General features: G+C 46.6%; 1 protein-coding gene across 2 annotated transcripts in view; it reads right to left on the bottom strand.

Annotated features, from left to right (window-relative positions):
- Window positions 1-12,360, bottom strand: part of Prdm10 (PR/SET domain 10) — a 100,750-nt gene extending 88,390 nt beyond the window's left edge. For both annotated transcript variants that reach the window (XM_015995460.3, XM_076575923.1), the window contains exon 1: window positions 12,080-12,360. The gene's annotated coding sequence lies outside the window, so the exon portion shown is untranslated. The remainder of the gene's footprint in view (window positions 1-12,079) is intronic.
- Between the last annotated feature and the right edge of the window lie 951 nt (window positions 12,361-13,311).

Here is a 13,311-nt window from a genome sequence, read left to right as displayed (position 1 = left end):
CAAACTTGAGGACCCGAGGCTGATTCCAAGAGCCCACATAGTTGAAGAACACCAACTCAGCAGTCCGCTGACCTCCACATGTGTGCTGTGCCTTTTGTTCAGGTGGAGCCTATATGTTGGACTCATTTATATATGCACTACAGGAGTTCAATGAGATCACAAAATTGAGAACCCTTGACAGATGCAGCTCTTCATTTTAAAAATCAGCATAATCACAGTTCCACTGGCTCAAAATGCAGACTGTGGAAATTCAATGTTACCCAAGTAAACAAGGAGTGGGACAGTAATAATAGAGTGGCTGCCATTACTGAACATCTCGCAGGTGCCAGGCACTGTGAAATGCCCTTTAAATATCAGCTTTCAAAAAAGTCCTCACCACAACCAAGAACGGCTGCTTGTCCAAAGTCAAAACACTACGTGGGGCTTAACTCCAGACCCATGACCACAGCGTGGGACCTCTTCCCCACTGCAGCAACAGCTTTCACCCTTGGCAAGGCCGCCAGGCCCCAGCAGCGTTTGCATTTGCTGCTGTCTCCCAGTTTCCACCAGATGATGAAATCACAAGGCTAGACTGCATCTCAAGGGAAGTAGAGCAGGCTGTAATTTCCTCAACCCACAAAGAGCTTTAATTGAGCAAATTGCTCAAAAGCTAGCGAACTAAGTAACTTCAAAGCTATAGTGAAGAGTTCCCGTTGGAGAAAGAAGGAAACAGGGTGTGTGTGTGTGTGTGTGTGTGTGTGTGTGTGTGTGTGTACTTGAGATTGTAGACCAGAGTGTGCACTTGTGAGTGGACATCAGAGGACAACCTCAGGTGTCACTTCTCAGGCACTGTCCACCTTTCTGATGTTTCCTAAGACAAGTTCTCTCATAGGCCTGGATCTCACCAGCAGTGAGCCTCACAGATCCTCCTTTCTTGGCCTCCTTGGCACTGGGATTGCAAATTCACTGGTACCTAACTCTATTTTATACTTTCTTAATAATGCTGCTTTCCAAAGTAGTTGTGCCAAAAACACACTTTTACCAGTGTTGTATGAAGATCACTACTGTCAGCATCCTTACAATTTGGAGTTGCCTACTTCAACTTGGGTGTACGGGAATATATATATCATTGTGGATTTAGTTTATGTTTCCTTAGTTACTCACAAGGTTGAGCAGATATAGACAGAGAGATAGAGATAGAGATAAATGTATCTTAGCCATGAGGGTTTCTCATTTTCCACGTTCTGTTGAAGATGCTGCCTGTCAATCCATTAGCACATGCAGCGCCTTGCTCAAGAGTTTCTTCTCTATGCAGAGGCCACGCATATATTCTCCTCCATTAACTTCCAAAAGCTTTCTCATTTTGCTCTTCACCTGCTTCCTGGGTGTTTGAATATGTATGAGCCTATTTCTGGACTGCTTATGGTGTTCAACTGATATATCATTATTAATTTTGTCAAAAGCAGTATTACATTGTTTTAAGTATTACTTCTTGGTCTCTAGCAGAGAAGTTCCCAATTCTCTTTCAAGAGTAGTCTGCTCTTTCTTAGAAAAAACTTGTCTAATTCTACATTTCTGCTGGGCCTACACTAAGCACATAAATGTTTTCAGAGTATTAACACCATGTTACTCAAAGTCACTCCAAAAAGTCTTTAGGTTTTTTTTTTCCTACAAAATCTTACACACGGTTTGCTGAATTTAATGTTATCTGCAGGGGCAGAACTGTAGACCAGCAATAGAAGTCTAGCCTGCCCTGTGTTAGACCTGCATTTGATCACCAGCACCACCAATATTCATATGTATCTGCTACAGTGTATAACTGTTGAAAACCATGGACCTGGAGGTGGGGGTATAAAAAAATATTTGTGTGTGTGTAAGAAAGAAAGATGACCAAGTGGTGGTGGCACTCGCCTTTAATCCCAGCACTTAGGAGACAGAGGCAGGCGGATCTCTGAGTTCGAGGTCAGGGCTACACAGAGAAACTCAGTCTCAAAAACACCAAGAAAGACAGGGGTGGGGACGGGGGTGAGGATGGAGGTGGGGGTGGGGAGCTAAATTAAAAGTCTCCTAAAGAAATGACAGGTGCAGTAAGTGGCACCTGTTAGCATTCAGGCATCTGTACTGGCCCGCCCTCAGGGTCCTGACAGGATATACCTCAGCGGCAGTCACTAAGAGCACCCCTGTGCGTATTCGCTATGTTTCCTTACAAAAGGCGGGCCTTGCCCACCTCCCGTCTCTCTTTCTCTTCCTTTGCTCTCATCCCTAGTGAGCGGTCTCTGCCCCCTTTTCTGCCCCTTCTCTCCCCTCCCCTCAATAAACTCCCCAGGAGGCAGTGTGACTCCTTCCTGCCTTTTTAAAAATACAACAGCACCCACATGGTAGTGGTAACTGTCTAACTGGACTCAAGGCCCACTCAACAGAAGAGAAATCAAGCCCGGTACTGGATACCTAGCCAACTACCCAGGGTTAGTGAATCATGGATCTTATAAAAAGAATCCACTATTGTTACTTTGCTAGAGCAGCACAATCCCTAACTACATTCTAAATCCTATCCTATATCCTCATCAAAGAAGCTTCTCTCTATAGCAAATGCAGACCATTACAGAAAACCACGGCTGGATACAATGCAGACAGAGATCAAGGGATCATGGAGATCCTGGCCCCAGCTGATAAATCGGCATCATAGCTCCTGCATCCATGGCTCATAAACATCATGGAAGAGAGAGAGGAAAGACTGTAGGAGCCAGAATCCCAGGAAGTCTGCTGTGAAACACTCACTCCTAGAAATGGCTGCATAAACAAGACCAGAACAACAACTCGATCAACAGACCTATCACTGTGCTTTTGTTCTGTTGTTTTGTTTTGAGACAAGATCTCTCTCTATAGCTCTGACAGTCCTGGAACTCACCAGACTGGTCTCAAACTCACAGAGATCTGCCTGCCTCTGCCTCCCGAGTACTGAGATTCAAGGTGTGCCACTACGGCTGGCTGGCATGTTAATGTGAAAAAGGAAAATCTCAACCAAGTCACACCCCTAGACAAAGGCAACTAATGACTGCTGAGAGGAAGAATTACCGGCTCCCCAGTATAAGCCCCCTAAATAGCTAACCAAAACAAAGTGGTCAGCCCTAAAATCATACACACACAAACAAAAAAGAGACTCAGGAAGCTGTTTAGATTATATATTTGTGTGTGCGTGCTCGCACACACACACAATCAAAGAAACTATCAATTCAAGAAAGAGGAGTTATAACTACATTTTAGTTTAAAAAGTATTGAAAAATAAAATCCAGGAGCTGGAGGGCTAGGGGTGTGGCTAGTGGAAGAGCACTTTTCTTAGCCTGGGTTCCATCCCCAGCATCATACACACACACACACACACACACACACACACACACACACCACAGAAATCCAGAATAATTTTCAATTCATCCACTTCCAGAGACAAAGAGATGAATAAATGATGACAAGATTGAAACTCACTAACATACACTGCATTGCCTAGGACTGAGAATGCAGAGTTCTTATGTCTATCGGCTGCCTCTCACTCTTGTATAATTCTCTAAAGCTGTCACTTTTTTTTTTTAATGGAACACTGTTCTATTGATGTCGTGTGTTAAAGTTTTGGGGAGTTTGTTTTGGTTGGTTGGTTTTTGTTGCTGTGTTTTGGGGCTTTGCTTTTTTGTTTTTGTTTTTCGGGGATGGGGTTTCTCTGTGTAACAGCTCTGGCTGTCCTCAAATTCACTCTATAGACCAGGCTGGCCTCAAACTCACAGAGATCCACCTGCTTCTGTCTCCCAAGGGCTGGGATTAAAGGTGTGTGCCCCTGCCACTTGGCTCTTTTTGTTTTTGGGACAGGGTCTAACTATGTAGTGCTGGTTGGCTTGGAATTCACTTGTAGACTAGGCTGGCCTTGAATTCTCAGAGATCCACCACCTGTCTCCTGAGTGCTGGGATTAAAAACGTGCACCGCCAAGCACCCAGCACACATTAAGAATTAAATAAAGCCGGGCTGTGGTGGCACACGCCTTTAATCCCAGCACCTGGGAGGCAGAGCCTGGCGGATCTCTGTGAGTTCAAGGCCAGCCTGGTCTACAGAGTGAGATCTAGGACAGCCAGGACTACACAGAGAAACCCTGTCTTGAAACAAAACAAAACAAAACAAAACAAAACAAAACAAAGAATTAAATAAAAAGTTTAAAAAGTGAATGAAGCAACAGCTCAGCAGTTAAGAGGGCTTACTGATCCTGCAGAGGACCAGAGTCTGGTTCCCAGCACCCACATGGTAGCTCACAACCATCCCTAAGCCCAGTTCCAGGAGACCTAACATCCTCTTCTGGCCTCCAAAGGCATTGCTGCACATATGTGCAGGCAAAACACTCGACACATTTTTCTAAAAGCTAGTCAAACATTTGGGGGCACGCCATTAATCTCAGCACTTGGGAGGTAGAGACAGGCAGATCTCTGAGTTTGAGGCCAGCATGGTCTACAGAGTGAGTTCCAGGACAACCAGGGCTACACAGAGAAACCCTATCTCAAAAAACAAAAACAAGGGCCGGGCGGCGGCGGCGGCGGCGGCGGCGGCGGCGGCGGCGGCGGCGGCGGCGGCGGCGGCGCACGCCTTTAATCCCAGCACTCGGGAGGCAGAGGCAGGAGGATCTCTATGAGTTCGAGGCCAGCCTGGACTACCAAGTGAGTCCCAGGAAAGGCACAAAGCTACACAGAGAAACCCTGTCTCGAAAAACCCAAAAAACAAAACAAAACAAACAAAAAAAGAGCTAGTCAAATATACTACAAATTTTAGTTACAGGACAAAAGAAATCAAGTTTGCACTGAGCTGGAAGTTTTATCCCAATAACTAGCTTTCAAGATGCTGAAAGGTACAGTGTAGGCCACCAGGGGAGAGAGGGCATCAACAGCCTTAGTCAACTGTAGGTTCTGCACACTACACTACCAACCTGCCAGGCAAGATGTACCCACAGGTGCAACAGTGGTATAACTATTATGGGAATAACCAACTGTGTTGTGATTGGATTTGAGACATGCTCCACGGGAAAGATTTCCTACCAGTTACTCTAAACCTGGTGAAAAGCCTGTGGCAAGAAAGACCATAGGCCCTAGTGAGGAAAGTACTAGTGCTGTTTTGCTAAATGGATATAATATATCCATCAAATTGCTTTCTAAATATTTATATTTATGCCCATAGACAAGTACAGCTATCAGCCTTGCTCAGAATAGCTTCTTTTTGCAGCAGGTGATGGTTACCACAGAGATTCATAACTGGTTGAAGTGCTGAGAATAAGTAATTGTTGAATGCAAAGTCATAAATGGGACATCTTCAACATACACACTCTCTCTCCCTCTACATCTCCCACCCCCACACCAATGTTCAGAAAACATCGAAGAAGGGATAAGGGGGTGTTGAAGCGATGGCTCAGTGGTTAAGAGCACTTGCTGTTCTTGCAGAGGTTCTGGGTGCAGTTCCCAACACCCACAAAATGACTCACAACTGTCTGTAATTTCAGTCCCAGGGGATCAAACACCCTCTTCTGACCTCCACTAACAGCAGGCATACCCATGGTTCATATACATACATTCAGGCAAAACACTCATACACATAAAATAAAATAAACTTTTTTTTTTTTTTTTTTTTTGAGACAGGGCTCTGGAACTCGCTTTGTAGACCAGGCTGGCCTCGAACTCACAGAAATACCACCTGCCTCTGCTCCCAAATGCTGGGATTAAAGGCGTGTGCCACCACCACCTGGCAGGTTTTCTTTTTTTGGTTTTTCAAAACAGGATTTCACTGTGTAGCCTTGACTGTCCTGGAACTCACTCTTTAATCAAGCTGGCATCAAACTCAGAGAGATCCACCTACGTCTGCCTCCTAAACGCTGGGATTAAAGGCGTGTACCACCATCTTCCAGCTCAATGAAAACTAAAAAAACTCTATGGTGGAGAGTAATAGAGGAAGATAGCTGATGTGTGCCTCCAGCTTCCACACACAGGAGGCACACACAGGAGCATGCACATGTGTACATAATACTGCAAAGACAGACAAAACAGACCCCATTTTATTATCAAGTTCAAACAATGAACTGAATACACATTAATTCAGTAACATTTACGACAACTGTGAGGGAGTGAGTGGTTCGGAGTGGTTCGGAAACTAAGACACTCTTCAAAGGAATACCTGTGGGTTTGTGAGCGCTATCATAACCACTAGAAAAACTAAACACACCTACAAATTAGCATGAATAGTTGACACTAGAAAAGCCTAAAGATAATAAGCACATTATAGTATTGCTGCTTCAGAACACCTTGCCCTGTCAGGTTTAGGCTAAGCTGTTCAATAAAAATACAGGAGCTACATAATTTAAAGTTTCCAGGAGTCACGCCGTTTAACAGCAGACACAGGTGAAATTAATTATGTTATTTAACTACCTAGCCCACATATTGTCCTCTCAACATTTAAAGTATTGTTTTTTTTTTCATGCTAAAATTTCAAAAACTGGTATGTACAGTTCACACTAGCACGTTGCACACGTGTCACACTTCAGAAGTTTAGCAGACGCAAGCTACGTAGGCCACTGTACAAGGCTCAGCTAAGGGAACACAGGAGGGGAAAGGCTGCATAAATCACAACATCAGAGGCCCTGAGGCTGAAAGACAGCAGTGAGCTTCAATCTTCTAGTTTTTACAGATGTCTGTTAGCTTTTCACTTGTTTATTGGGAGTTCGTGCATGCTCCGGCGGGCCAATGGAGACCAGAGCCCAGCCTGGGGAAGTGCGTTCTTTCCTTCCACCATGTGGATCTTGGGGACCGAGCTCAGGCCACGAGGTTTGGCACCCGGCGGCGCCTGTACCAGCTGAGGCATCTCTTCCACCCCCACTCCAACCCCCACCCTAACTCAAAGTAAATGAGTTAAACTTTAAAAATAGCCAACAGTAACCAGCTATTTCATCAGATTGCCTGGAACCTTCTGGCAACCCGTGTTTGGAGTCAAAGCCCTATACAGTATTGGTTTTGTAACAACTGTTTCCAGCACATTTTAACTAGTCTTGCTGTCATTATGAGATTAACCATAACTTCCTTCTTCTCTAACCAGTTCCTCACACACTCCTCCCACTAAGTTCACTAAACTGTTTCAAAGTTATCCAAAAAGAAGCTTCCTCCAGCAGCTGGAGAGATGCTCTGGGTTAAGGAGCACTTGCTGCTCTTGCAGGAAACCTGGTTTGGGGTCCCAGAACCTATACAGAGACTTACAACCATCTGGAACTCCAGTTCCAGGGGATACCACACCCTCTTCTGGCCTCTAGGGACACCAGGTATTCATGTGGTAGGCAAACATCTGTATACACACAAAAAAATCAGCTTAAAAAGGAAGCAACTTCCAGTCACGCCTACAACAACCTGAACAGACTTTTGGTTACCCAGGCTTGAGCACCAGGAAGACAGCAAATGATCTCAGAAAGCAGGGAGGGGGATTATGTTTCTGAACCAACAGCATGGTGTAAACCTACAGAAGCTACAGGAAATGAACTGGACTTGCACCAGCTCAGAGGATTCCAAAGGAGCCTTCAGTTGGTGTTATAACGACATTTCAAAAGGAGAGGGACCAAATACTCTTCCACCACTTACACAGTGACTCAACTAAGCCACATAAACAGAGAAAGGAGCTGGTCTGTGGTGGCCAACACCTTTAATCCCAGCACTGCGGAGGCAGAGGCAGGTGAGTCTCTGAGTTCAAGGCCTAGGACAGCCAGGACTACACAAAAAAAACCCTGTCTTGAAAACCAAAAACATAAAAAAAAAAAAAAAAAAAAAGGACAGAAAAATATGGACCAAAGTAACAAAGAAAAGCACCCTATTCATTTTCCTGCTCCTACCACACCTGGACCCTTGGAGAATTGCAATGGAACCACTCTGCAAAGATTTGGTTGGCCCAAGCTTGTGTGTGCAGTGATGTTGGGGGTGGGGGTGAGTGCCATGCACTGGGGACTGAACTCAGGGCCTTACACACACGTCACACTCTGCCACTGAGCTATATTCCCTAGCCCTAACATTTCATATTTCTTAACTCCCTAGGCTAAATTTCCATTTGTTAATCTGTCAGAGATTAACAAACAGCAACAAGTTCTGCATGTAGGAAAGCAGATACCTAGACTGGGAGTGTCTACACTTCTAGAATGTTCAAGTGGCAGTAAGGATGTTGGCATTCACCTTTACAACAGGATGCTTACTCGTTTTCACCACATAACTTTTACCAAATGAAATCATACAGTCACCATGCATTTACTACTGCTTCAACTGTAAACTTATTGAGGAATGGAAATTACAACTCAGTGCTTCTCCGCCCTTAGTCAGCTCTACTTGTCCAGAAACCCATCCTTTCCAGTTGTTTTTGCTTTATTGTATTCATTGTGTGCATGTGTGAGTGTGTGTCTATTGGCCTGACAGCACATGTGTGGAGCTCAAAGATCAAGTATCTTCCTCTATTGCTCTACACCTTTTCTTTTCTTTCTTTCTTTTTTTTTTTTTTTTTTTTTTTTGAGGGGGGGGGCTGGTTGTTTGTTCTGAGACAGGATTTTTCTGTGTAACAGCCCAGGCTGGCCTCGAACTCACAGAGATCCGCCTGGCTCTGCCTCGCAAGTGCTAAAATTAAAGGCATGTGCCACCACCGCCCAGGCTCGTTTTACTTTTTAAAAGCAAATCCTGGATCAGTGAAATGATGTTAATCTCAAAAGATGGGAGGAGAAAGACTACCAACCCAAATCATCATGGCAGGCGGTGGTGGCGCACGCCTTTAATCCCAGCACTCGGGAGGCAGAGGCAGGCGGATCTCTGTGAGTTCAAGGCCAGCCTGGGCTACCAAGTGAGTTCCGGGAAAGGCGCAAAGCTACACAGAGAAACCCTGTCTCGAAAAACCAAAATAAATAAATAAATAAAAAATAAAGCAAGCCTTGTCATTCATGTACGTGGGCTGCTTCCCCCTGAGGTGGGATTCAAGAGGTCAACAATGCACCTGAGGAAGACAAAGCTTATAGCTCAGAGGTGGAAGGAACGTAACAGAAGCCTCACAGGTTAGTCCTAAGGACCTCCTGAAACAAAGACATGGTCGCAGAATAGAGGGTAGTCATATAATCCTTCTGAAAAAAAGGATTATAAACAACTGTTTGAAACAAAGACATGGCTGCCATTCTACAACAGGCGGTACAGAGCCATTTGTAGTTAAGGTCACAGGTGGGGCATAGCCCAGTCCTTGAGAAATACAGGTTTAATCATAAACAGAAATGAATCTCGTTTGTCTTTACTATAAGGTGGATTTTAAACCTAAAATGGAGCAGCAGGTTCTTCACTGGCACGGCAGGTAAAGCTGCTCGTCTTGAAGGCCTGGTCCCCTGAGTTTGTTCCCAGGAACCCTCATTAAGGTGGAAGGAGAGAACCGACTCTACAAAGTACATCTGTACCCCATCCCCAACAGCTTTAAATAAATGAATAAATAAATAAATAAGTAAGTGCTGGGTGGTGGTGGCACACTCATCTGAGTTTGAGACCAGCCTGGTCTACAGAGCAAGTTCCGGGACAGCCAGGGCTACACAGAGAAACCCTCAGAAAACAAATAAAGAAGGAAAACCAGCTAGTTGTGCTGGCATACACATTTAACTAAGCCCAGGAGAGGAAGCAGGCAGGTAGAGGCAGGCCAGCCAGGGTCTACCTACAAGCAGTGGTTCTCCACCTTCCTAATGCTGCAACCTTTTAATACAGTTCCTCATGTTGTGACCCCCCCCCAACCATAAAATTATTTTCATTGCTACTTCATAACTGTAATTTTGCCACTGTTAGGAATCGTAATGTAAATATCTATGTTTTCCAATGATCTGTGAAAGGGTCGTTCAACCCCCGGATTGAGAACCACTGATGTACAGAGTTCAAACCAGCTGAAACTGCACACTGAGACCCTGCCTCAAAAGAATAAAACCAAGCTTGGAGTATCAGTGCTCAACTTTAATCTCCTTTAATCCCAGCACAGACAAGCAGCTCTCTGAGTTCCAGGAAAATCTAGTCTACATAGCAAGTTCCAAGCCAGCCAGCACTTCATGTCTTAAAATAATAACTTTTTAAGTAAAATGAATAAGAAAATTACTCTTTCAGTTCAGTGGACTTCATGTGGCAAATCACCATGAAGTATTTAGGCACCCATCTACACTTAAAACAGATACTAAGCCACACAACGTGCTCACACAAATATTTTGTGCACATTCATACTTTTAACACGACGATATATTAGTAAGAATTTCCTCTAGTCCTACTTTAGGGGTTCTTACTTCTTATGCTGTTTCTATGATGATTATGTGATTGTTAAAACTAGAAGAAAAAAAACAGGCAAGAAACTGGCCAGTGCCAATCAACTGAGGTTACATTGGATTGACACTCCATAATCACTAAGTAAAATCACTTAGGGGCCTTGCCTTACTTTTGACATTCTCACCTACGTTCAGGCCTGCAATACAATGGGCAAATTACTTTTGGTGGGCCATTAGTAAAAAGAAATCATTTTTAAAAAATCATTAAAACTCACTAGTAAAAAAACTTAATCTGAAAAAAAATCTCTAGAAAAAGGTAACTACTTCAAAAAGTGGATGCTAATGGATTAACTGAGTCACGGTGAAAAAAAAAAATCTTGATCCAAAATGAAAATGTAAACCTACTAAATGGCAAGGAATCGTTCCCGTGAAAATAGTTCACTCTGTGTCAATTTCGCCTTCATTTGTAAAATGTAAACCTAGTAAAGTTACTAAATATACCAGATTGAGCAAATATTGTATGTTGCTTTGCCCCCAACGAATCCTGATTTTTATGTTTTCTCAATTCTGGAGTAACAAATAAGTACAGTTCATGAGCGCAGAAGGTCCTGGAGTGGCAACCGTGGAGTGGATGGGCACAAAAGAATACAATGTAATGCTGCACTTACACCCTCGGGCCCACAAAGACCCTGCGGCAGTGGCGCGAACAGGACAGACAGCGAGGTTAGTCACGAGCGACTTTGTTTTTAATGAAAAGTAGATACAACTGGCCTAAAGCACGAGACTGATGGGAGAGGTACAGGCAAGCTTTAACCCGTGTAAGGATTCAGGGCATGGGATTTAGCTGGATGAATCTCATCAATGACACCACAAAGCCACCTCTCTACCCACTAACTTAAGTGTACGTATATACTAGTTGGAAATGGGTTGAAGTCCAACTAATCCACCTAACACGGCTAAAAGAAATGGCACCCAATTTCAGCAGCCTTCGTGCGCCGGGAACGCACACCGCAGCTATTCCATTTTACCCGGGCCCTAAGTAACCTGGCTCCAGACTTTCCTTGTTTTAGCATTAGCTCAAGGAGAGCCCGGCCTCGCCAGCTCTGCAGGTCCTCGGCCTCCGCCCTACCCAGCCCGCCACCGCGTTTGCAGACCGACCCGCCGGGGCCTTCCCCACACCTTCGCGGGCGGGGCGGCAGGGAAACGCGGGCCGGGCACCCCGCACCGGAGCCCACGGCCACGCGCGCCGCCACCCCCCGCACGGGTCCCGGCCGGCGGACACCCGCCCGCCCAACCGCCGCCCGGCGCGCAGGCAGCCCAACCGCCGTCCCGGCCCAACCAACGCGGGAGGGGAGGAGAGGAGCGCACGGCCGGCGGGGCATGCGAGCCGCTCGGGGGGCGCGGGGCAAGCTGCGCGCCGGGGAGACGGGGCGGGCGGCACCGAAGCCCGCGCTGCACGGACGCGGGGCCCGGGCGGCTTCCAGGAGGGGCCTCGCCCCTTTTCGCGTAGAAGGTGCAGATGGTTTGACCCCCCACCCCGAGCGAGGTGCCTCGTCCCAGCCCCGGCTGGACTGTACCATCGGGCGGTGCCGCCGGGATTGCTCCCCCCCACCACTACCATCAGGTCCCCCCCCACCCGGGTCCGCGGTCGGTTGGCCCCGGCCGGGCGCTGAGACGCAGAAAGAGCTGGGCGCCATTTTGGGTGGGACTAAGCAAAGACGAAACACTCTCCCAGGCGATGGGATACTCTGGACCCTGGTTTATCCGGTTCCCTTAATCCTTTAGGTACTTACACGACGTGGGGTGAGGGGAGCTGGAAGATCAGCGGGTCCCGGATCCTCTCTCCCTAGGGGTGATGGAAATCAAACCCCCCCCGCCGCCTCCAGGTGGTTCTTCCCGCCGCAGAGTGGGAGCAGCATAAAAGGCGGGGTCTTATTAGCATAATCTGCCTGGCAACCTGATCTCAACGCTATGTGATTGGCTAAACTCTGAAAGTCCCATGCTGTGCCTAGAGACCTGGAACGCTGGGCCGAACTGACAAGCCCAGATTTAAGAGTCATGACGAAAATCCTGGGACGTTAATTCAGTCGGCAGAGAAGGCAAAAGGAGATTCACACAATGGCCCAATGACAGAAGGCCTCTTTATTTCGTGCTCTGCTGTTCATGTAAAACCCAATAGAAGAGCGGGTCTCTGGCGGTGCTCGCCTGCGTTTGTACTCTAAGCCAATCAGAAAGCCCCACTCTATGCATTCAGAGTCAAGGCCCATCCGAGAACCCTGGCGGGCAAGTGGAGGGACAGGGTCCAATGTGCCTGAGGGTCCACCGTGCAAGACCCAATGCGCACCCTGGCTCCCAGCCCACCTATCCCCCCCCCACCTTGGGTCCTGGGAAGCTCTGGAGGTGTGGCCCCCAGCTCGAACTTGCAGGGAACCTCGTGCGCCCGGGGGCTCTGTATGACTAGGGCACGCCTTTCCGGGACCACAGAAACCGGTTAAACAGACTGCACTCCCCCCCCTGCCCCCTCCCCCGGGCCTATCAGCCTTCCGGAGCAAGGGGACTCTGCCATCAGCCCCTGCGGTCCCCTAGAGCGCCTACACTACACCTCTCTTTTCAACCCTTTACCATTTTCGAAGAGTATTTTTCGAGAAGCAATCAGGGTGAGAAAGTGTCTCGGTTGGTAGGATGCTTTGCCTGGCATGCACTAAATCTTGTGCTCAATCCCCAGCACCCCATAATCCTGGAGTGGTGGTGCATCCGGGAGGTTAAGGCACTAGATGCAGAAGTTCAAAGCCGTTTGGACTACTTGAGACTGGGGGGCGGGGCGTTAATCAACACTGAGCAACCAAAAAAGACGAAATCTTTCTTAACTGAGGACATCCACATCCAACTGTTCTTTTTTTTTTTTTTTTTTTTTTTTTTTTTTTTTTTTTTTTTGGTTTTTCAAGACAGGGTTTCTCTGTGTAGCTTTGCGCCTTTCCTGGGACTCACTTGGTAGTCCAGGCTGGCCTCGAATTCACAGAGATCC

This window comes from Peromyscus maniculatus, chromosome 7 (genome assembly GCF_049852395.1).
Source record: "Peromyscus maniculatus bairdii isolate BWxNUB_F1_BW_parent chromosome 7, HU_Pman_BW_mat_3.1, whole genome shotgun sequence".
NCBI lineage: Eukaryota > Metazoa > Chordata > Mammalia > Rodentia > Cricetidae > Peromyscus > Peromyscus maniculatus.
The sequence above is the reverse complement of the archived record's forward strand: the minus strand, read 5'-3'. Positions and strand labels throughout refer to the sequence as shown.